The 26,443-nt window shown below is 42.7% G+C and overlaps 1 protein-coding gene and 1 long non-coding RNA gene across 14 annotated transcripts in view; both read right to left on the bottom strand.

The window, feature by feature from the left end:
• The window catches only part of LOC138761898 (contactin-associated protein-like 5), a 1,131,905-nt gene that overhangs the window by 228,702 nt on the left and 876,760 nt on the right, over nucleotides 1-26,443 (bottom strand). The gene's annotated exons all lie outside the window — the stretch shown is intronic.
• LOC138761900 (uncharacterized) lies at nucleotides 10,318-18,165 on the bottom strand. Its single transcript, XR_011356578.1, has 3 exons — nucleotides 18,053-18,165; nucleotides 13,206-13,496; nucleotides 10,318-10,582 (listed from the first exon to the last, which is right to left on the bottom strand). It is a non-coding gene; the product is annotated as an uncharacterized lncRNA (long non-coding RNA).

The raw sequence follows: 26,443 nt of genomic DNA, 5'->3' as shown, positions 1-26,443 counted from the left end.
GTGGACATCTACTCCCCCATCCCCCATATAACCAACCTGGTGAATGAGATTGCCCAGTTCCGGGTCTTCTCCACCATTGACCTTAAGTCAGCTTGTCACCAAATCCTAACCAAGCTGGAGGATCGCCCATTCACAACATTCAAGGCTGATGGCTGCCTCTACTATTTCCATCAGGTCCCATTCGGAATCATGAATGAAGCATCTGTGTTCCAAAGAGGGATGGACCTCATGGCGGATGACCATAAACTGAAGGCAACATATTTGGACAATGTCACTATCTGCGGCCATAACCAGTAGGAACACGACGCGAACCTGCAGAAATTCCTTGCCACAGCCAAAGCACTGAACTTGACGTATAACCAGAGGAAGTGCATGTTCCGCACTTCATGTCTGGTGATACCAGGGTATGTTGTTGAGCATGGTGTCATTGCCCCCAAGCCCAACTGTATGCACCCTCTTCTCGAACTCCCACTGCCCCAGAACCTCAAGGCCTTGTAAAGGGTTCTTTTCGTACTATGCCAAATGGGTCCACAATTATACGGACAAGGCTCTCTTCCTAGTGAAGACCACTATGTTTCCCCCATCAACAATGCCTTAGAAGGCATTAAAGATAAGATTGCCAAGGCGGCGATGTACACCAACGAAGATGATGAATCCATCCCTTTCCAGGTGGAGAGTGATGCCTCCAACTTCGCCCTGGCCACCAAGCTGAACCAAGCAGAAAGGCCTGTGACATTCTTTTCCCGGACCCTCCAGGGTTCTGAACTCACACACTAGCCATCAAGGAGACAGCCCAGACCATAGTTGAAGCTGTGTGCCACTGGAGGCACTATTTGGCCAGCAGACCATTCACCCTGCTGACAGTGCAGAGAGCTGTCACATTTATGTTTAATAATAAACAGCAGGGGAAGATCAAAAACCACAAGATCTTGAGGTGTAGAATTGAACTCCACATATAATTATGAGATCTTGGACCAGGCTCAGAATGTTCTGACCCAAGGAACTGCAACGGGGCACAAGCAGATTGCCTCCAAACCCTACACGATAGTCTCTGCCATCCCAGGGTCACCAGGGCTCACAACCTCCCCTATTCAGTCGAGGTCATTAAGGAACTGACCCGTAACTGCTCGGTCTGTGTGGAGTGCAAGCCACTCTTCTACTAGCCAGAGCAGGCTCAACTGATCAACCTGCCCCTTCAAACGTTTCAGTATGGACCTCAAGGGCCCTCTTCTCTCCATGAATCGGATGAGTACTCACGCTTCCCATTTGCTATTCCCAGTTTGGATATGACCATGCCCATAGTCATTAAAGCCCTCCGTAACCTCTTCACCTTGCTCAGATACCCAGTTACATTCATAATGATTGGGGGTCCTCTTTCATGAGTGAGGAGTTTCACCAATATTTCCTGACCAAGGGTATAACCACAAGCAAAACCACCAGCTACAACCCCAATGGGAACAAGCAGATGGAAAGAGAGAACAGCACAATTTGGAGGGCATTCCTCTTGACCTTCAAGTCAAAAGGGATGCCCATCTCCTAGTAACAAGAAGTCCTTCGGGAAGCACTACATGCCACCAGATCCCTACTCTGTACAGCGGCGAACGCCACCCACATGAAAAACTGTTCTCCTTCCCCAGGAGGTCGGCATCAGGAACCATGCTACCAGTCTGGCTGATAACCCCAGGGCTGGTGCTACTCTGCAGGCATGTTAAGAATCATGTCAGATCTGCTGGTCAAGGAAGTGCACCTCCTGCATATGAACTTCCCAATATGCCAACATACAGTACCAGGATGGGTGGGAAAACACGTTATCTGTCAGGGAACTGGCTCACACAGGAGCCCCGTCAGCAGGAGCCCCTGCCATCGACCAGCCAGCCCCTTTTATCTTGCTGAAAAATTAGTACTTGAACCCACTTCCATTCCCCCCCCCAGGCTGTGGTGTAACACTATTGGTGGGACATCGAGTGGGGTGATGATTTTCATGATGGGACTTCCACATCCAGGAGAGAGAGGCATCTGGTGGGCTCAGGACCAGCAGGGAAAGCCTACGTATGTAGATGTTCACAAAGAGTATGGTAAAATAAAGCAAGCTACGAACACAACTCCAGGCTCAAAGTAGATTTTATTACAAGAAACAGGCTTCCTCCCTTATCACCCCAACAATGACTCCCAACACCCCCACACCCACATGAATCAGTTTTGACTAACACATTTCAGCCCTCTATACAGGTCACCATCCCACAAGAACCATCAACAACGCAACAGGTGCCGCTGTGATCACAGCGGTGGGTAAAGCCACCAGACTGGCTGGATCTGTGAACTGTAAAAGATATATGAACAGTAACGATGGTCTCTGTGGACTCTATCTAAAAAGGGGTGAATGTGCTGGAACATGGCATTGCATGCATGACATTACCATACTGTACAGGCTGGCTCGCCTCTGACCCTGTAGCTCCTCCCCACAAGATTCCTCAATAAAGGGTGAGTTGCCCTAGTCTCCACCCTCCCCCCCCCCCCCCCCATACCAACCTTGGATCCAGACCAGCAGGATGTGAAGATGTGCCTGTCATTTCAGGTTATTAAAGCCTTTAATTAGTAGCTTTGAGTCTGCTTATAGTTATTGATTGTTCATCAGGCACCCATTACTGAGCAAAATAACTTACCTGTGATATGCGATATGTCCTCTAAACCTTCCTCCCTTCACCTTACACAGGTGACCTTTGGCATTCACTACTGTTGCCTTGGAAAAAAGGTATTGGCTGTCCACCCTCTATGCCTTTCATAATCTTGGAGATCTTGATTAAATCACCTCTCATCTCTCTTCGCTCCAAACAAAAAAGTCCTAGCTCTGTTAACTTTGCCTCATGAGACACATTCTCCAATCTCCTCTGCACCCTCTCCAAAGTTTCCACATCCTTCGATTTTAAATGAACAATTACATCGGTGTTTTGTGTCAGGCTAAATTGTGCTATTTCTATGAATCTAGAGAAAAAGTCCACCACTAATAAGTATGTGTTCTCTCTGAAAGTGAATAAGTCTGCGCCAAGTCTTTGCCATGGCCTGTCAGGGAATTTACTCGGCATCAGCGGTTCTCTTAGATTTGTCCTTTCCTGGATGAACTCTCTGCACGTCAAGACAATCTCGCTTATTTGATAACTCAGAACTGGCCACCACACTGTTTGATTGGCACGTTCCCGGCACTTTACAACCTCCTGGTGGCCCTCATGTATTTTCTCCAGTACCTCATTCTCGCATGTTAGCTGAAATAACTGATCTTGTAACACGCAGGAGTGGTCCATTATGCACACTCAGATCGGCCCTCTCTTGCCAGTAGTGTTTGATTGGTCTTTGTAACTGGTTTCTGTCTGGCCAGTTTTTCATGACCTGCACGCACACACTGTCAGCATGTAGTTGCTCTCGGAGCTCTGTCAGGTAGCTGTCACTTGTTGGGAGGTTTTCCATCACCGTCTCGACGTAAATATTGGTGTCCTCCAATGAGATGACCAGAACTGAACACAATATTCCAAGGGTGGTCTCATGGCTCTTGGAAGTAATTACGCAACTAATGAAGGCCAGCATACCATAAGCCTTCTTAACTACCCTATCAACCTGTATTGCAAACCTTGAGAGATCTGTAGACTTGGAGCCCAAAGTCCCTCTCTTCTTCCACACTGTTAAGAACCCTGCCATCTTTTTCAACATCAAATGTTCTTCAGCAGGAAAATAAAGGTGTGACCTCAGAGTCTTGGATAAAACTTATTAATTACCACCCATCACTACCCTTCCACCATTTGACTCCTCAACAACAAACACAATCAGGGACGTATTTCTGGACTTTTACTTTTACACTTAATTTTTTTTCCTCTCTATATTGCAATGTCAGTTTATTTACATTTCTTTATTTGTTTACATGTGTACGCTGAATCCACTTTTTCTTTCACTACCAGTAAATGGTCATTCTGTCTCATCCGCAGGAAAAAAAACTTAATTGCTTGTGGTGTCATGTATGCATTCTGACAAGAAATCTGAAATGAAGCAACATCATAAAACAAATTATTTGGTTGTGTTGCATTGTAAGAGAGACCTTGCTGTGTGCAAATTATTGGCTCTCTTGCTCACACGCCAAAGATAATTTTTTTATAAATTTAGACGTACAACACGGTAACAGAGCCTTCCAGCCCTTGAGACCATGCTGCCCAAAAACTTTAATTAACCTACAACCTCTGTATATTTGGAAAGGTGGGAGGAAGCCAGAGGACCTGGAGGAAATCCACACCGGACACAGGGAAAACATATAAACTCCTTACAGACAGTGCTGGATTCGAACCCATGTCACTACACTAACCATGCCGCCCCGATTATATTTCAAAAACTGCTGCATTTGACTGAAAAAAAACATTTTAGTCTTAATGGTGCTACAATATTGCAAGTTGCCCTTTATTAATCCATATAACACACACCATCATATTAAATGCCAGAAATTCATGTGTGATAATCTAATATAGGAATTTCACCTGAATAATGCAGGGCAGAATTTTCACTGACAAAGTTATGGCAGGTAATCAGGAGAATCTCCAAGAAAAATCTTGGAAAATGTCCATTTCCTATCCCTCAGAGGCACTTTGAAAACTAATTTTGAGTCATCCTGTTTTATTATGACTAACTCAATGCACACCATGTCATACTTCATTCAGTGATAAAGGCACGTCACTGACATATCTCACAAAGGCACATCCCCAGCACATCCCCAGCCTGTCAGTTTCATGGCATTTCAAACTAATTCAAAGTGATTTAAATATTTTTAAGATGCTTCCTAGAAATGTAATGGTACTCTACAGTTTCAGGTCTTCAGTTCATCATGTGAAAAATATTATGTCAATACATATTAATCCAAGTGGTAAGAAAGATTTTAGATACTTCAATATGTGAAAATATATTGGAAAATAAATGAAAGATTGCATGGATTTATTGAAACCACATTGTAATTTGATCGAGATCTTTTATCATGAGATGAAAGTTTATAAGGACAGATGACAAATTTTCAATGATTTAGCTTCAATTTACTGAAGGATTATTATCCAGGAGAAGAAGTGAAAACTGAAATCACTGCTATTTCCCATAGAAGTGGAAGACAGCTGGCTATGGAAAGTGTGATGTATGTGCTTATAAGCTTTCAAAAAATATTTGATATATCAATAACAGTCTTATCAGAAAATGGAGTAAGAGCAAAAAAAAGCGTGGGCTCTTTTTTATCTTTCCCAGGCTCTCGCTTTGGGATAGCACACAACTGCAATGGGATTAGAAGTTTTATACCTGGACTGCAATGATATGAACTTTATCCAATGATCTCTGGACTCAGGGGCAAGACTATTATTAATATGCCAATGTCATTAGCGATGTGACGTGATGGATTGGAAATGAAGAATGAAGAAAGGGATTACAAAATAAATAGTGCTGAAATTGCACGGGCACGCCCAAAAACACTTTGGGGTTTGATTGGAACAAATCCTCAGAGGTGGCAGGTTAATGCTGAGAAAACAAACCAAGGATTGGGTGTTCTGTATTGAACCAACAAATGAAATTCCATGAAAATGATAAATCATCATACATTTCCACTATGAACAAACTGGATTTGTGAAGCTGTTAAACCTTGCTATGAAGAAATGGCTCCGAATGCAAGACTGAGACAGGGGAAGCCGGGATAATTCTCCTGAGAGTGAAAGGTTATAGCAGACATTCAAATTCCTGAATGGTTTTGGAAGAGTAGATAAGAAAGATAGAAGACTTCTGTGAGTCATCGCGTTGACCATACCTCAACTATTTCTTGTACCTCTGCTCTCATCTCCTCTCCTTCTCCACAGAATGAGAACAGAATTCCCTGGAGATTCAACCCCACCAGCATCTGCATTTCACAATTTCTATTGGTCTCAAGATTCCATCATATTCCCCTCTGCCTTCCTCTTTCAGCATGTCATAGGGTCTTTCTTCTCCCCCTTCCGCAGGGATCACTCCCTGTGTGTCTCCGTCGTCCACTCATCCCTTCCCATTAAGAGCTGCAGGAAGTACCACACTTGCACCCACACCTCCTCCCTCACCACCATTCAGAGCCCTAAACAGTTCTTCCAAGAAAAGCATCGCTTTACTTGTGTATCGGTAGGAGTCACCTCCTTCTTCCGGTGCTCCTGTTGTGGACTTCTCAACATCAGAGAGAATGGACAGAGTCTGGGAAATTCCTTTGCTGAACCCCTTCTAACTGTCTGAGTCAATGACAGGGATCTCCCTGTGGCCAACAATTTGAATTCTGCAGCCCACTCCCATGGTCTCATGTACTGTCAAACTCAGACCACCCATAAATCGGAGGCGCAACACCTAATTTTCCATCTGGGCATTCTCCAACCAGATTGCATTCACCTTGACTTCTGTGGTTACTGCCATCTTACTCCTCATTCTTTCTCATCCCCATCCCTCTTGTTTTCTTTCCTCCAGCTCTCTACCCCTTTCCCTCTCCATTCCCCCTTCCCCTTGATTGTTGGTGTGCCCTTCCTCCCTATTGCCTCCTACATGTAGGAATGTGCTCTTCCCCCCACTATTTTGTTCAGGCGCCTGCCAAAAGCTCATATATTAATGAAAGGCTTTAGCCTGAATGGTTGGTTATGTACCTTTATCTTTGCTATATAAAATACACTGTTTGACTTGCTGAGTTTCTCCAGAATTATGTTTTTACTTCAGCAAGACTTTTATGTTTCAGTCCCACCTTATAGAACTTCCCATCCAATTGCAGGAAATACAAAGCCCATCTTCCCTTTTTCCCTCATCCAGGGTCCCAAACAGTTTTTCAAGAAGGAGTGATTCACTTGCCTTTCTTCCAATCCATTGGATAAAGAAACAAAAAGACTGTAGTTGCTGACATCTTGAGTAAACTCAACAGGTCAGACAGCATCCATGGCCAGTCAACACCAGGTCAAACCCTTTATCAAGACTAAAGTAAAAGGATGGTGATATTGAATATATAAAAGGAGATAGATATTGGGGGAAGGGCCAAGAGATGATGGGGAGCTGGATGAAGTTGTGAGAGGCTGAGAGACAGATAGAGGGTGAGACCACTGGGAAGGTAGTGGGGGGAATGCTTGAGAGAAAAGTAAATTTCAGAGAAGATAAAGAAGAGATGGAAACCGTGGAACCATCTGGAGGTAGGGGTTACCTAAAATGGAAAAAATTGATGTTCATTCCATTTGTTGTTAGAATATTCAGGAGGAATATGATGTGCTGTTATTCATGTTTACATTTGGCCTCGGCCTTACAATGGATGAGGCCAATGTGTGCCGTAATGGCTGGAAGTGTGAAAATGGTTGGCTACAGAAAATTCAAGCTTAGACAGAGCATAGGTGTTCAATAAAATAGTCTCCCAACTTTCACCAGCAGTCTGCTTGTTGGTATAAGCTACACCTAAGCTTGTTTCTGGGTCTAAGGTTCACCTACGCTTGGTATTTGGGTATGACCTGCTGAGATCTTCCAGAGCTCCTTGTCTGCTCTGCACTGGCTGTTAACAATGAGGTCTCCTCCTCAGTGGAGAAACCAAGCACAGACCGAGTGATCAGTTTGAGAAGCACCTGAATTCAGGTTACAGGAGTAAACACTGAGCTACCTGATAGTTGCCACTTGAATCCCCAGTCCCTTCCTCCTCTGACCTTTCTGACAGTGGTCTGTAGCAATGAGACCCAACGCAAGCTTGAGGAAAAGTAGTAGTTCATCTTCTATCTGAATAAATTTCTCTGTTCCAGTCAATGAATTGTACAACTTCTGGTAGATTGTACCACTCCCTACACAAGTCATCCATCTGTGATACTTACTTTTTATTTTAATTTAGACATACAGCACAGTAACAGGCCCTTTCAGACCACGAGCTCATGCCACCCAATTAACCTACAACCACCAGTACATTTTGGACAGTGGGAGGAAATCAAAGCAACCGGAGGAAACCCATGCAGACATGGGGAGACCGTACAAACTTCTTACAGACAGTGGCAGATTCAAACCCCTGACTTGATCGCTGTCTCTGTAACGCTGCTGCATTAACCGTTACGCGAATCATGCTTGCTTAACACTTCCATTTCACTTGACAATCCTGCATTTTGCAACATCTATCAATCCTTTGTTTGTATAATTACTTTTTAAACTAGTACTGTTAACCCATTGACCATTACACTATGAGGCGGATCACCTCACTGAATTGTGCCACATTCTCTCTTCTTGCTTGAGCAAGAGCCAGCTTCCTTTCACTATTACCTGTGACTGTCCAAAGGGATTAATTTTTGAATAAATGTTTAGAATCGACTGATGGAGTTAGGAAGTGGTTTTAATAAATTTTGAGACCCCACACTTGGATTTTTGTGGACCAGCCTCTCAGCTTGTGAAAATAATGAGCTTTTTGTCTCAGGGAGTGGGAGAGCCTCTGAGCTAGCAGGTAAATTCCATTTTAGAGCAAAGAAGGTGGGAGGTGACTTAATAGAGGTCTACAAGAATATGCTAGGTCAAGATAGTGTGGACAGCTAGTACCTTTTCTTGGACGACAGTTGCAAATATCAGAGGACATTGGTTTAAGGTGAGGGAGGAAAGTTTAGATGAGATGTCAGGAGCAAGTTATTTTATACACAGGGTAGTGGGTGCATGGAATACATTGCCAGGAGTGGTGGTGGAGGCTGAAACAATAGGGATATTTAAATGACTCTTAGACAGGCACAAGGATGTATTAAAAATAAGAGGATTATGGACAGTGATGGAGAGAAAGGTGGTTGAATAGGTTTATGGACCAAAGGACCTGTACTGTGCTGTAATGATCTATGTTTTAAGTTCTATTTTGATTGAGGGAGAAGGGATGGTGAAATATAAGTGAGTCAACACATGTGAAAGGTGAACCATGTAAGAAAATACATTACAAAGCAAAGCAAATCCCTTCGTGAATATGCTGAATGGTTTTTTTTGGTCAAGAATCCAAAAGGGGATCAGAGCAAAATTTAGGTCTTGAACCTATTCCTTCACTCACTGAGTTCCAGGCCTGTGAACATCCCAGCCTCATTAACCTGCATTCGTTAATATTTCCAATCTGTAAAATCAATAGGATTTAGAATTACTGAATGTTTTGGAGGGGAGGACAAATCATTGCTAATACTCTTTGTGTGAGGAACATTTGCCAAAATCTATAGAATATTTGACAGTATTTTCAAGGTAATTTCCACTTATTTCAGATTGCCACACCAGCAGTAAAATGGATGGATCCGTGAATCATATAATTTGTATCTAAAATCACCCCCATCTCCAATTCCTTATTCTCTACATACCTACTGCAATAATCATAGGGATTTAAGCTACATCAGGAAGGGCATTGTTTTAATATTAATTTAGACATACAAGCCTGCACCACCCAAATTTTAAATTTATTTTAAAATTTTATTTACAACATGTTAGAAGCCGCTTCCAGCCTTTGAGATCTGTGCTGCCCAATTATACCCAAATCCCAAACGTTTTGGTCCATGGGAGATAACCAGAACACCTGGTGTAAAGCCATACAGTTCACAGAGGAATGTGCAAACTCCTTACAGATCCCGTGTTACTAACACAATAATAGTCCCATATTAACCCCGACGCTAACCATGTCACCCCGTACAACCTATCTTGGACACACAACATCTCCTCATTCATCAGGAGGCCACAGCAGTGTCTTCACATCCCAAGGAGGTTGAGGAAGGCAAGACTACAGGTCCCCATATTGACAACATTTTACAGCAGTACAATTGAGAGGGTCCTGTCTGGCTGCAAAAAATTGGGACTGAAAGTCAATAGAGGATCATCAAAGTGACCAAGGTCACTGTTGTCTCTCTTTCCTCTATTGATGACATTTATTGAGAGTTGTCCTTAAATAGGGCTCAAAGAATTATAGACAACTCTTTCCATCCAGCACACAGTATCTTTCTTGCTTGTTGACATTTTGCTATACCTTGATGAAGGGCCCATGTCTGAAACTTTGGTTATGTATCTTTATCTTCGTTATATGAAGTACACTGTTAGACCTGCTGTGTTTCTCCAGCATTGTGTTTTTAAATAAACCAGCTATCTTGTTGAAGAGCCCATGGAAGTCCAAACTTGGTTCTGTAAGAACTATAGGGACTGAGGGGAAACAGATTATTTAAGTTAATTCTGCTAGTCATGAGACCATCTTCTTGATATCAACACACCTGAGCAACACACCTGAGCCCTAATTCTGAGCAATCACTTACTTCAGTTCATAATGAAAGGCCAAGATTTAATCTCATCCCATCTGAAGGGGATGAACTGCCATTTTGAACCTCAACATTCCATGCTATTGAGGTACTGCCTTAATCCTTCAAATGAACTTGTAGAAGCAGTGTTGGGAACATCTTTTCAATGCATTGTGATGCTTGCCATTTTTGGAAAGATATGCACACCAAGATCACTGTCCTCCCTCAGGCAAATATCCCATCATTTGAGGCCACAGGAACATAGGCAGGCCACACCACTTGCTCATCCAAACAAAGTTTCTGGAATAGATGCTCTGTTCTGAACCCTATCACAGAAAGAGCTATGAATAGATATGAATATCAGGTGAATGGCGATCATAAAGATTATGGATGGGCTTGAGGACAATGCAACATACCCTCAGACTCCTATGGATCTCAGCCCACAGCCATAGAAAGTGGAGGGAAGCATTAGGGGTTGCAATGAGAACTTTAAATTCATGCATCAGATCGGCATGCAAGCCCCTCTTAAGTGGCACAGGATATGCATGAACCCATCAGGATCCCCTTACCCCATCTGCATGACTACCTGTGTTTGCCCTTACCCCATCTGCATGACTACCTGTGTTTGTCACCTGGTCTCATCACCCACTTCAAAATCGACCAATTGAAAATAGAGGCAAGGCATCCCCTGTGACTGTTCACCACTGTGGTCACCATCCCAGGAGTCATTTCCTCTGCTTCTCCTTCTCAAAACAGCAGGGCCAGTGCAGGGGGGGGGGGGGTTGTTTCCCAATTTTCTGGTACCCTATGCCAGTCCACTACTTCACCAGAGTTTGCAACCCCTCGTGGCCGCTGCCGTACAAAAGCACCACTATCTTGGACCCAGATCCCGCAGTTGCACGATGAAGAAATGGGTGATATATTTCCATAACAGCAACATTATAATGGGAAGAGACTTTGCTGGTGACATTTCTCTTGTGAGCTCTGACTGAATACTGATATGAGTGTGAGAGATAGCAAGTTTTGATTACTGTGATTTGCCCTTTCATCTGCCTGCGAATATTCTTGGCTGAGGGATTCTGTGAATAACATTTCTAGTTTTACCTAAACAGAATGATTGATGAAAGTAACTTAATATAGAATAATTTTTTTTCATAAATCACACTAATGGTACATTGACATCTGTGATTCACAGATACAATTTTTAAAGTAAAATTTCTGTGCGACTTCATTCCGAAGTAATACACCAAGTGTTATTAAGCACAGGCTTCATAAAACTAAACATTTCAGTTAATTAATTCAAATCAATTTAAGGGCATCATCATTGAAATGTATAATTATTGTGGTGTGAGATTTGTAATAAATTGGAATATTCTCACAATTCAACTTGCATATCAGGCAGGAAAGGGATTAAACTCACAACTAAATATCTCTTAATGTAATGATGTTGGAGAATCCAGATGAACTTCCTTATATTTCCATGAAGGTGTTGGATAATTGGTAAGATTTAGGCAATTTTATATATATATATATATTCTTTGGCTTGGCTTCGCGGACGAAGATTTATGGAGGGGGTAAAAAGTCCGCGTCAGCTGCAGGCTCGTTTGTGGCTGACAAGTCCGATGCGGGACAGGCAGACACGATTGCAGCGGTTGCAGGGGAAAATTGGTTGGTTGGGGTTGGGTGTTGGGTTTTTCCTCCTTTGCCTTTTGTCAGTGAGGTGGGCTCTGCGGTCTTCTTCAAAGGAGGTTGCTGCCCGCCAAACTGTGAGGCGCCAAGATGCACGGTTTGAGGCGTTATCAGCCCACTGGCGGTGGTCAATGTGGCAGGCACCAAGAGATTTCTTTAGGCAGTCCTTGTACCTTTTCTTTGGTGCACCTCTGTCACGGTGGCCAGTGGAGAGCTCGCCATATAACACGATCTTGGGAAGGCGATGGTCCTCCATTCTGGAGACGTGACCCATCCAGCGCAGCTGGATCTTCAGCAGCGTGGACTCGATGCTGTCGACCTCTGCCATCTCGAGTACTTCGACGTTAGGGATGTAAGCGCTCCAATGGATGTTGAGGATGGAGCGGAGACAACGCTGGTGGAAGCGTTCTAGGAGCCGTAGGTGGTGCCGGTAGAGGACCCATGATTCGGAGCCGAACAGGAGTGTGGGTATGACAACGGCTCTGTATACGCTTATCTTTGTGAGGTTTTTCAGTTGGTTGTTTTTCCAGACTCTTTTGTGTAGTCTTCCAAAGGCGCTATTTGCCTTGGCGAGTCTGTTGTCTATCTCATTGTCGATCCTTGCATCTGATGAAATGGTGCAGCCGAGATAGGTAAACTGGTTGACCGTTTTGAGTTTTGTGTGCCCGATGGAGATGTGGGGAGGCTGGTAATCATGGTGGGGAGCTGGCTGATGGAGGACCTCAGTTTTCTTCAGGCTGACTTCCAGGCCAAACATTTTGGCAGTTTCCGCAAAGCAGGACGTCAAGCGCTGAAGAGCTGGCTCTGAATGGGCAACTAAAGCGGCATCGTCTGCCGCTTATATATAATATACACACACACACACACACACACACACACACACACATATTATATATATCTATAATACACACACACACACATATATATATATATATATAAAATACACACACACATATATATATATCTATAATACACACATATATATATAATACACACATATATATATAATACATACACACACACACACACACATATATATATATATAATACATACATATACGTACATATATATATATATATCTATTTATTTATTTATTTATCTATTTATTTATTTATTTATATATGTGTGTATAGTAACATGAATGCTTCCAAATTTGATGTTTTTAAAATAAATATTTTTATCAAATAGTGAAGAAATAATTCTCAGCAGTCAGTGAAAAATAGAGGAAATGGAAGAAAAATTAATTCACACTCACTTACCGAGAATCTAAACCAATAGAAATCAACGAAACATATTTCAGATTTGCAACAAGGCCACTGCTATATTGCTCACGTTGCCGGCTACTGAGCTCAAACTTCCAAGTCAATCTTTGCAGGCCTCCCACTTTTCAAGTGGTTTCTTTCAGGTCAGAGAATCATATGAAGGTTTCAGCATGCAAGCAGTTGATGGGGTGGCATGTTAGCACAGTGGTTAGCCCAGCGCTGTTACAGCGCCAGCGACCATGGTTCAAATCCAGTGCTGTTTGTAAGGACACACCGGTTTCCTCTCACCTTTAAAAAAGTACGAGGATTGTAGGTCAATTGGGTGTAATTAAGCGGCATGGGCTCGTGGGCTGAAAGGGCCTGCTACCATGCTGTATGTCTAAATTTAAAATTTCATTTAAATAAATTTAAAAATTTCCCAATAGAGTACATGTTTTCCACATTACATATAATTTGAGAAATAACTATATATATATATTTACACATTTGGAGCCTGTATATGCACATTTGAGGTATACATATGTAGTGGTGTTCTTCCAGCCTCTTGAGACCTAGACCTGCGTTAATCTTCTTCCCGAAATTAATCATATAAACCTTGTTGAGGTCCTGTGTGTTGGAAAATGATTCTCCGAGGAATCCATGCAGCTATTTTCTTTTTCTTCTTTATTTTATATTAGTATATTTATATATATATATATAATTTTATTTGGAGGTGGGGGGTTTATAGTGGAACACAATAGTGTGAGCATGACCTCACTGGGCTGAGCAAGCTGGTCCACCTTCTGTACCTGTAGCCCCTCCCCATTAAATCCCCTAATAAAGGCCGAGAGCCCTGGTCTCCTCCCTCATAAGTGCCTTGCATGTGAGCCAGTAGCATGTAGAGGCATGCCTGGGTTTTCTGATTAATAAATCCTTTGACTGCTTGCTTCGTGTCTGCGGGTGGTCATTGATGACACTATAGGGGTTTAGGGAGGGAGGGTATGGGCAGGAAGGGAGAGGTTATAATCATCATGTAATGATTGAAACTCTCTTAAATTTAAATTCTTATTGTTTTATACATTGTGTATTAATTACATGTATAGAAAAAAAAAATCAAAAAATGATTAATGTTTTCCTTTCCATTCAGGGACCATCTAGTTTATTTTTCAATGCCATGATTGCATTTGCCTCCATAGTTCATTCCAGAACCTAATTGCTCACTGCATAAAAATGTTCTTCCCCTCATCTTGGTTCTTTTGACAATCATCATCTTTGATTCTTGGTCTCACTGATGTTATTTGAGCCAAGGGGGGGAACAACATTCAAACATCTACACCATCTGAACCTGTACAATTTTAAATAGAGTAAAACCCCTGGTATCTGGCACCCATTGGGATTGGTAGATCCCAGATAAGTGTGTTTTCTGGTTGTTTGATACTTATTTTTGCAATGCCAAACTAATGCATGTGCATTAAGAATAAACAGTTTAAAATAAAAAAGACAAAAAAAACTACACTGTACTTTCACTGGACAAAGTTCACTTGCATGAATATATAAACCTTAAAGCATTTTACTTTATTTTCTGCCACACTCTTTGAAAACATTTGGCCATCGCTGCATCTGCAGGTTCCTTCCCCTCCAGGGAGTTGCTCGAAAGATAAACATTAACCCCAACCTTCCCCAAGTTTACAGATAAAGCCTCTGACCAGGGCAACTTAGCAGAGATAAGGAGGCACTTTGAGAGAGTCACTTCAAAAGTGAATGGCATCAATCAGCTCCTCATCCTAAGTAACATCATTGCCATTTCACACAACTTTATTCAAACAGCTGCTACGAGGAAAGCATGACCAAGGGCCTCCACCTGGCTGATTATTTGCTCCCATCTTCACCAAAGGTTTATATGTTACTTCAGTGAACATTTAGTTTTACAATTTTAAACTTATGAATATTTTTCCTTTTATTTTATTCTTATTTATTTCAATTTTTAATATTATTTTCCTTAATTTTTTGTTGATTGCTTGAGGCTGTTGGTTGCTTGAATTCCAGATAGCAGAGGTTTTACTGTGCCTCAAACAGATCCCTTTGTCATCTTTTCTCTTTGAGAGAGACCAAGCCCAGCTTTTGTTATCAATCTCAGTAAATATTATCCCTCTTTCCTGCACTTGCAAATCTCTTCTGCAAACATTCTAAGCCTTCACATGTTTGGCAAGGTTGTCTTACTCATTGAGTATTTCCAGTGTTTCCAGTTTCATTTCAGATTCTCATCTTTTTATATAACCATATAACAATTACAGCACAGAAACTGGCCATTTTGGCCCTTCTAATCCACACCGAACTAAGTAGTCTCCTCTAGTCCCACCTACCTGCACCCTGCCCATAACCTTTCATTCTCCTCCCATCCATGTACCTATCCAATTTTTCCTTAAATGACAAAATTGACCCTATCGTCACTACTTCTCCCAGAAGCTCATTCCACACAGCCACCATTCTCTGAGTAAAGAAGTTCTACATCATGTTACTTCTCAACTTTTGCCCCTTAACTCATGACCTCCTGTTTCAATCTCTCCTCTCAATGGAAAAAGCCGATCCATATCAACTCTATCTATCACTCTCATAATCTTAAATACCTCTTCAAATCCCCTTTCAATCTTCTAAATTCCAAAGAATAAAGATCTAATTTGCTCAATCTTTCTTGGTAATCTAGATGCTGAAACCCAGGAAACATTTTCGTAAATCTTCTCTGCACTCTCTCTACCTTGTTGATATCCTTCCTATAATTCAGTGTCCAGAACTGTAGACCGCACTCTAAATTTGGCCTCATTAATGCCTTGTTTTTTCAGGTTGTCAACATCAGAGGCATGCCTGTGCTTAATGACCCTTGAGAAGTTAATGATGAACTGCTGGATTCAGACTCTAGCTCTTTATCACTGCAGCAGTTAGCAAACAATTGAATGGCTTGCTCCATCAGTTCACAGGGTAGTAAAGAGTTGATCACATTGCTGTGTCACACCCAAGGCAGACTAGCTAAGCAAAGTAGGTAAAGAATCAAGTCAAGTTTGTTGTCACCTGATTGTACAAGTATCACCCAATATTTCCCACTGCTCCAGAAAAGCACCCAACATGTTGAAAGGCTCATCCCACCCCAGACACACTCTCTTCCCCTCTTCAGGAAGGAGATTCAGGGGTCTGTGATAATGCACCACCAGATTCAAGGACAGTTTCTTTCCTGGTGTCACATGACTGAACATTACATTTGCACAATATTGTTGCCTTTGCCCTGGACTAACTGATATCTTTCTCTCTGTAACTGAACTTTGAATTGTATTTTTGGTGTTGTACTATGTATGGGTTGACTAGCCAGACTACTAGCTAAATGAATATTCATAGTGTATCTTTGTACATGTACCAATAAACATGAACATCTTTTGGATACGGCAGGAAACTGGAAAACCCAAAGGAAATCCACCCAGATAAAGGGAAAATATTAAATAGATCACAGGCACTGTTCACTCTTAGCTGTGAGCAAGTTGGAACGCAAGTTGGAAGAGTTAATTGTGTCAAAATGAATAAATTTCCAAGAGTTCAGTACCTATTTCAAACATGAATAGGTTTTTTTCAGGAGTTAAATAAATGTCATAAAAATTCCTTTAGAAGGGTAAGATGTAAAGAGTCTGCATAGAAAAATTAACATGGAAATATGATGTAGGACAGTCACAGCTCCCAAATTTTAAAAATTATTGACGAGCAGCCCAGATACTCCCTTTTTTTGAGTAAGGAGACAAACCTGCATGTTTGAAAACAGAAATAGAAAAATAGGAGAGAGAATAGCAGAAAATTTTATATGAAAATGGGAAGCAAAATTAATATCTGTTGAGAAAGAAGCCCCGCTTGTTAAAACATATAATTGACATTTGGTACAAAAGTTGGGGGGTGGGGGGGGAGGTCTATCTCCTAAAACACCTCTGATTCAAAACAGGCTTATTCCTTTTACAATGGGGAATAAAATTTTAGAGACTTGGTCTTGTAAAAGTATCAGAAATATTGAGGATTATTATGAGCAGGGGCAACTTGTGTCATTTGAACAATTAGAAATATGGAATCCTTAATAACACAATCTTCTGATACTTTCAATTAAGAGCATACACAAGGGAAAAAAATTGAGGGCCAACAACATTTTTATCAAAGTGTAGTGATGAGGAGAGTGATTCAAAAGGGAGACACAAAGAAATTCACTCCTGCAATGTATTTCTTACTTCAAATACGAGCCCCGAAACAAGGGGTTCATAAGTCTAGACATAGATGGGAATCAGAATTAAATGTAAGTATTGATGAGCAAAACTGGTCTGATTTATATAAGGACAGTATGACAAATACAATAAATGTAAGGTATGAATTAGTACAATAAAATATTTTTTGCATCAGTTGTATCCACGCCACAGAAATTAAGTAAGTTAAAGTCAAATGTATCAGATAAATGTTTTAGATGTGGCAAGGAGATAGACATTTTTTTACACTTGACTTGGACATGTTCCAAAGTGAGACTTGTTTGGGTGGATTTAGGAATTTTTTAAAGAACTGAATATTGGAATTCCATTTCTACAAAATCCAGAATTGTTTTTTTAATGGGAAATATAATGGGGATAAGACCAAAATTGAAATTATCTACATATCAAGTTGAATTTGTTAAAATTACATTGGCAGTGTCCAGAAGGTATATTGCAGTTAGTTGGAAGTCTGACTCCCATCTAGATATGGCACGCTAAAATGCAGAAATGAATAATGGTGTCTCCCTTGAAAAAAACACTTAAGCCTAAGAAATAAGTACAACATATTTCTGCAAATATGGAGACTGGTGACCCACTTACCAAGCAAACTAGCTCCCAAAATGGCAGAAATGTTGTTGAAAATGCAAGAAATTGGCCAGTTGCCAACACAGGTTTTTAATCTGAGATGATGACATCACTGATGATGGCACTTCCTGTCCATGTGACAGAAGCAGTGATGAAAATAAGCCAAGCATGCAAGCCTGGATGGATCAGTGTTGCACTATGACTTCACAGTGGCTGCTCTGTGTAGTCATCAACTTGACAATGTGTACACCAATGTCTATAACAGCTCAATATGTTGGTGACCCTCACATGAAAAAAAAATTCTTTAATAACATAACAATTACAGCACGGAAACAGGCCATTAGGCCCTTCTAGTCCGCACCGAACCAAACACCCCTTTCTAGTCCCACCTCCCTGCACAATGCCCATAACCCTCCATCTTCTTCTCATCCATAGACCTGTCCAACCTTTTCTTAAATAATACAATTGACTCCGCCGCCACTATTTCTCCCGGAAGATGATTCCACACAGCTACCACTCTCTGAGTAAAGAAGTTCCCCCTCATGTTACCTCTAAACCTCTGCCCGTTAATTCTTAACTCATGTCCTCTTGTTTTAATCTTTCCTCCTCTTAACGGAAATAGTCTATCCACATCCACTCTGTCTATCCCTTTCATAATCTTAAATACTTCTATCAAATCCCCTCTCAACCTTCTACGCTCCAAAGAATAAAGACCCAATCTGTCCAATCTCTCCCCATACTCCAGATGCTTAAACCCAGGCAACATTCTGGTAAACCTTCTCTGCACTCTCTCCACTCTGTTTATATCCTTAATGCATGCTGTGGCTCTGAAACTTACCAATATTTTGGACATCACACCCTGTGTATGGTTTGACCAAGCAGAGCTCAATTCCAGTTGGGGGAGATAACATCTGATTCCACGTGGTACTATTATGTAGAAAGCAACATGGATCAAGAGATGGCTTGCTGAGTTTCTGCAGCAGCAACTGGAGGGGGGCAAGTACATGGTGCTCAAGAGTCTTCTCATCTATATCTATAGCCTCTCACTATGTATACTTCACTTGGATGGCTTAGGAGACAGGACTGCTTCCATGCTCATGAATGAAATGCTGGCTGTAACAGAAGGGCATAGGGCCTGCCTCATGTTTGAGCAGGCTTTCTTGGAGCAGTTGCCAGAAGATATCCACATGCTGCTGGTTGATGAGTCATGGCCCATGCTGACATTCTATGGTGGGCTAAGCAAGAAAGTATCACGTCTGTTGGACAGGTCACCAGATCCTGCTCACAGCAGCAGCACTGCGTAACTCCAGCATTAGACCAGCAGCAGGGTCGATCAAATCTGTTGTCAGACCACCAGGAGAAAATGGGATGAAGACAGCACCCATTGGAGTTTCTACCATCAACGATGGGGTGCAGAAGCTCATTGCTGCTGACTTCCATTAGTGTCTCAGGGAAAATGCCAGCCATTAGACAGCCCTTTATGAATGGAATAGACATTCTGGCTAGTGTTTCTTGATAGGGACAGGGACTGAGATCAGCATGCTTCCCCCTTTGGGGTGTGAGACGCCTGTAACAGAAACCTGGGCCATCATTGAAAGCTGCAAACTGCAGTGCTATCCAGACATTTGGCACATAGGATCCCGCTTCAGTTCGGTGATACTAAGTTCAGGTGGATGCTCACATTGAGCGTGGTCACACAACTGCTATTGGGAGCTGATTTTCTCAGAGCGCGTGGCCTGCTAGTTGATTTAAAGGGACAAAGGCTCATTTATACCAACACTTTCCAGACCATCGCCCTAGGTGAGGCCAAGCTGCCAGCCCCACTTTTAGACTCTGTTCTCCTTCAGAGAATGAATTCACCAGGTTGTTGGCGGAATTCCCTACAATAATTATGCTGCAAGTCACCTCAGCGATGCCGAAACCTGGGGCACAGCACCACATACCAACCGAAAGGCCACTGCTGCATGCCCAAGCTCGCAAGCTCCCTCCGGATAAACTTTGGCTGACCAAAGAGGAGTTTGAAAGGATGAAGTACATGGGTATTGTACAACGGTCCATTAGCCCCTGGGCCTTCCCGCTCCACCCAAGGTGGTGGAGACCCTGTGGTGATTACCACAGTTAAATGAGGTTTCCGCACTGGATCTCTACACAGTATTGCATTTACAGGACTTTGCATCCAAGCTGTAGGGAGACCGCACCTTTTCCAAGGTGGACCTGGTTCACCTGGATGACATTCCAAAAATAGTTATTACCCCCTTCCACCTTTTTGAATTCAGAAGAATGCCTTTTGGGCTCAAGAATGTCATGCAGACTTTCCAACCTATAATGGACAGAGTGGGACATGATCTCCACTTTAGCTTCATATACCTAGATGACATACTTATCGCTAGGATGTACTATCGCTAGTCAGAGTCCTCAGGAACATATATCCCACCTGCGTAAGGTTTTCATTTATTTAAATGAGTTTGGACTGACTATTAACCCTGCCAAGTGTCAATTCGGGTTAGCGACCATAGGCTTTCTGGGGCATAGAATTGACAAACATGGAGCAAAGTCACTACCAGCAAAGGTTGAGTCAATCCAGGCATTCGCTAAACCCTGCACGGTTAAACGTCTCCAGGAGTTCATTGGAATGATGAACTTTTATCGACGGTTTCTGTCATCAGCGGCTCACTTCATTCGCCCCAATTTCTCCCTGGTGTCAGGCAAGGGAACGATGTCACTTGGGACAAAGAATCATCGACAATATTCAAGAAGGCCATGAACTGGCTAAGGCTGTATTGCTGGTCCACCCATGAATGGATGTCTCCGCAGCCCTGACAGTGGATGTGTCCAATGGCAGAAGAAGGGGTACTTGAACAATACATCGATGGGCATTGAAAACCATTTGCATTCTTTAGCAAACACCTATGAGTACCATAACTCAAGTGCAGTGGTTTTGATCAAGGATTGTTGGCACTATACTTAGCTATCAGACCTTTCAGATACTTTCTGGAAGGCAGGCATTTCATGGCTTTTTACAGACCATTTGCCTTCACTAAGGTATCAGATCCATGGTCGGCTCACAACAGAGACATCATGTAATTCTGAGTTCACGACAGCCATCAGACACATCTCAGGAAAGGCCAACATAGTGGCAGATGTGCGGTCTCGCCCAGCCATACAATCCATGGAGACCTTAGCTCAAGGGGTGGACTATGTTGTGCTTGCAAAAGCACAACAGGCAGCTGAAAAAATTCTGTGTTACGGAACAGGAGAATCAAACCTGCAGCTGGAAGAAATTCCGGTAGGCCCAGGGAAGCTCAAACTCCTGTGTGACATATCTACAGGTTGCCCTCGCCCATTCGTTCCGGTGGCCTGGAAGCAGCAGGCATTTGACACGATACACGGGCTGGCACATCAAACGATCAGAATGACTGTCCAGATGGTAGCCAACGGATTTGTGTGGCATGGTCTTTGAAAACTGGTCACCAATTGGGTGAAGACATGCATTTGTTGACAGACATCCAGAGTCCAGCAACCCAAGAAAGCCCCACTACAATCTTTTGAGCTGACATAATGGAGGTTTGACCATGTTTTAGACATTGTAGGCCCCCTGCTGGTGTCATGTGGTTCCCTTTTCTTCTCATTATAGCGGATCGGGCCATGTGGTGGTCAGAGGCGATTCCACTGGCGGACATAACTGCCAACATCTGTACCAGTGGCCTAATTTCAGTCTCTATAGCACGTTTTGGTCTGCCAGCACCCATCAGGTCTGATAGGGGTGCCCAATTCATGTCAAGCCTGTGGTCAGCAATGGCCACCCTGCTTGGAACCAAGTGGCACCACACAGCTGCGTACTATCCACAATCAAACAGACTAGTAGAAAGTTCCACAGGCATTTGAAATTGGCCCTTTTAATGCATCTGCAGGGACCTAAATGGGATGATAAATTGTCATGAGTACTCTTCGGCATACGAATGGCACCTAAAAATGATATAGGTGCCTCATCTACATAACTGGTGTAAATCTTTAGTTGACCTTCTTATAGTTTTTGAGTCCACGTTAAACTTCTCCAAAGAAGCAACTTTCCACTTTTTTTCTTTTTTCTTCTTTTACTCTTCTCACATCCTTTTTTCAGGGTCTTTTCAGTTAGCGGGCATTTGGAGGATAATCAGGATAATGTGAACTATTTTGTAACTGCGTAAGAATACACCCTTCTCACTGTAGTAACTGCAGTGCACCACTGTGGGGCATATGTTATACGTATGTGTGTGTGAACAGTTTCCTGAGATGGTGGAAGACATCAGTAAATAAAGTCTCTTTTGCTATTTGAATCTTGGATCTCTTCAGGTATTTAAGAAGCCTCCAAGTAATGCTAGAGATATAACATGGTCGCAGCAGAATAAGAGAACAAGAATAAAGCCATACAATTGATTGTCAGCCACTGAAATATGTTGGGGAAGAAGAAAAAAAATTACTGGGAAAAAAAATGGCTGGAGCAACAGCAGTTCACCCAGTGATGGACGGGGAGGCTGAAGACATTGTAGAATTGTTTAAAACACACATGTCAAACTCTGGCCCGCGGGCCAAATTTGGCTCGCGATATAATTATATTTGGCCCGCAAGATCATATCAAAAATGTATTAGAGGTGGCCCGCTGGCCGCCGCGCCAGTATAGCGTATGCACAGTAACCGCTGTGTCCCAGGGTGAGAGAGAGAAAAATCCTGGTCCTTGAAAAGTAGTGGTGGGTGGTTTTATAAACATGTTGTCGTGTCCCCCCGCCCACCCCCCCACCGCAGCGCGGCCTGGCCGGTGTCAGGGGAAGCCAAGGCCGCTTCCCAGCGCCCAGAACCCCAGTGGCACAGCGTTTCTTGGAGCTGCAGATGGAGTCGGGACACTGGAGGGAAGATTGGGGCTCCCTGCCGGGCGATGGGGGCACCGGCCGCCCCGCGCCTTCCCACCGGACCAGCGGCAGGTGCCCGGAGTACACGTGGAGAGCAAGGCTGGTCGGGCAGGTAGGGTGGAATCCCCCGCCAATCTCGGGAATGGCGTGGGCTGGTTCGGGATTAGCCGCGCTCACCTGCTCCTTCACCGCTGACCGGTATCCCAGCGCGGTCCTGAGCAAGGAGACTGCCCTGGAAAGGTCCTGGGACACCGGTACGGAAAGAAAAGGGGGTCCGGGAGAAACTCAGCAGGTCAAGGGAGGTCCGGGAGAAACTCAGTAGGTCAAAGGGGGATCAGGGAGAAACTCAGCAGGTCAAGGGAGGTCCAGGAGAAACTCAGCAGGTCAAGGGGGGTCCGCGAGAAACTCAGCAGGTCAAGGGGGGTCCGGCAGAAACTCAGCAGGTCAAGGGGGGTCCGGGAGAAACTCAGCAGGTCAAGGGGGGTCCGGCAGAAACTCAGGGGGGGCCTGACCTCGCCAGGACCGTTGCCCACTCCCCCTCCCTGCTGCAGGCCGACCCGCGACTCACGGTGACAGGGCCGCTGATCCGCCGAGATGCCGCCCTGCAGCGAGAGCCGATGCCCCGGCACCGTCGTTGTCCAACCCATCGCCCGCAAACCCCGCCCTCCCGCACACAGGCCTGAGTAAGTATTTTGAACTTTCATCTCAGGATAAAACGATCTTCCAATAGTTTCATGTCACAGTGATAAATATATTCCTGGTTAAAAATGGTCCTGCACCTGGATACAAGCTCATTAGGCATAAAACTTGAAAAGTGTGTCAATCAAAGGATATCTGTACCAATGGAAAAAGGGCATGGCAAATAACCCTGCTAGAGTTCATGCCCACAATCAGTCACCCATTTGATTGTTTCAGGAATCATGTTATTTTCCCACATTCTCAATAGCCCTCAGATTTTACTATTCGACAGCACACTAGCAACATTTGACAAATCCTCTATAGAGAAATATGATTTATTGAATATTTTATTTCTAATTTGTTAATGCTTCTGGAAAGAGTTTATCCAAAACTATTATTAAACATTTATTTTAATAAGAAAAAGTTTAACATTACATATGTTGAAAGAAGAGAAAACATGCAGATGTTGTTGAAAATTTTCAATAAATATTTAGTTCGGCCCTCGACTTAGTCCAAGTTTTTAATTTTGGCCCTCCGTGAATTTGAGTTTGACACCCCTGGTTTAAAAGGTTTCAGCAGAAGTGCAATTTAACATTCAAAAGCTATTTTAAAAATGCAACAGCAGAGGAGAAGGTCAGTTATAAACTTCTCTGGACAGGGGAGTGAAGGTTTGACTTATTTAATGGCTGGGAGCTTACAGAGGTGGAGAAAAATGATCCAGAGCAGATATTTGCAAAGTTTGCTTCTCACCTTGAACCCAGGTCTAACCATAGAATTAAATGCTATGAATTTCAAGGCTTGATGCAAGAGACTATTGGTAAACTAATACTAAACTAAAAATTGTTTCTGCAAAATGCAGATTTAAGAATATAAAGGAAAGATTAGTTTGTGCCCATCCCGAAGTACAAAAGTCTCTTATTGGAAAGGAAGCTATAGACACAGCCAGAGTCTTCGAAGCCACGAGGACACAAATGAAATCCCTATCTATGCAGACCCACCCACAGCAAAGAGAAGGAAAGGTTAATGCTATTAAGAACATAATAAGCAAAGTATAAACTCCCAAGATCTGCAGGAAGTGCGGCAGAAAACACCCCTTCGATGACTGAAACAAATGTCCGGCATACAGTTCAGAATGTAGAGCCTGTGGTAGAGCAAACCACTGGGCAAAGATGTACAAGTCTGGTATGAAGAAAACAGTAATACCAGGGAAAAAAAAAAGACCAGAAGAAGATCCACCACATAAAAGGAAATAACAATGAGGACACCCAGATACTGGACATGGATTCCATACACCTTCACAAGATGTTGGGTGAGATGAAAGAAGGAAGTGACTTGCACACAAGGATCCAAATACAGAGGACAATCCAAAACCAACCTACGATATTTAACCTAATGTTGAAGCTGGAACCTGGATCACAATGCATCATCCTTCCACTCATATTCTACTGCCAGATGTTCCTATAGAACATAATAAAAGGGTGTCCAAAAGATGGTACATTGAATAGCTTTTGCCTCAAAAGCACAGACAACAGCGGAGACCAGATATGCAAATATTGAGAGAGAGAGCTGTTGGTGGTCGTTTACTGAAGTGAAAATTTTCACAAGTTTCTATATGGAAGAAAGTTTATAGTGGAAAGGGATCATTGCCCACTGGAACATGTCCAGAGAAAGAATCTAAACAAGGCACCAGCCAGACTGCAGAGATTACTTCTATAACTATAATGCTATGACTTCGACTTAAAATACATACCAGGCAAAGAGATGGTGCTTGTTAATACCTTGTCACGACTTTCCCCAAATGAAAAATGAAATGGAAAACATGAAGATCAAGATACATCTTCTCGTCAGTGTGACTAGTAATAAACTAAGCCAGATCAGAGAAGAAACCAGTAAGAATGATATCTCTTGCAAATGGTTTCTCAACAAGTAATACAAGGATGGCCAGAGAGGATAAAGCAGATACAGCCTTCAAATCGTCAATATTGGTCTATCAGAGATGATATATCATTGGAGAATGGTGTTCTGCTGGCTGGATCAAGACTGATTATACCTGAAACAATGCAGAAAGAGATTCTCCAGAAAATACATAAAGGTCACATGGGAATGGAGAAATGCAAACTCAGAGCGAAGTCAGCTGTGTCAAATATGACAAAAGTACAGAAACACACAACAAAAAGAGGAAATAATTTCCACAGAAATACCTACCAGGCCATAGCACACAGTAGGAGCAGACTCGTTCACTGAGAATAAAGAGTGGTATTTATAGTAGCCTGTTACTACTCTGAGTTTCCATTCGTCAAAATGGTGAAAGACCTGAGAGCATCAACTACCACCTCAGAAATGAGAGCACTCCTTGCTGAACAAGGAATGCCCAAGCAAGTAATATCTGACAATGGAACATAGTTTACATCACAATAATTCAGAAAACTGGCTGCAGAGTATGGGTTTGTTATCACTACATCGTCCCCATACTACCCCAAATGTCATAGGTTCATTGAAAGACAAGTGCAAACCATGAAATGCACACTAGTTAGTTGTCGCAAAATAAAAGACCCACACCTAGTTCTTCTATCATTACAAGCAACACCTTTAAGGGCTGACATGAAGTCCCTGGCAGAACTTCTAAATAGCAGGAGATATAAAACAATTCTGCCAAGCAAAATACACCCTCCAGAAGACCAGGAGGAAACCAGAAGAAAACTGGCTGACACGCAAGAAGAAGGACCATCAGCTTTAGAACAAACATTGCCAGAACTCTTCAGATGGCAGCATGTGCATATTCAAGAGCCGATCTTGAAAACATGGACCCCAGTAAAGGTAATCAGAGAAGCTGAGACACCAA

The sequence above is a fragment of the Narcine bancroftii genome, chromosome 4 (genome assembly GCF_036971445.1).
Source record: "Narcine bancroftii isolate sNarBan1 chromosome 4, sNarBan1.hap1, whole genome shotgun sequence".
NCBI classification, from domain to species: Eukaryota; Metazoa; Chordata; class Chondrichthyes; order Torpediniformes; family Narcinidae; genus Narcine; species Narcine bancroftii.
This window is presented reverse-complemented; position numbering and strand designations above follow the sequence as displayed.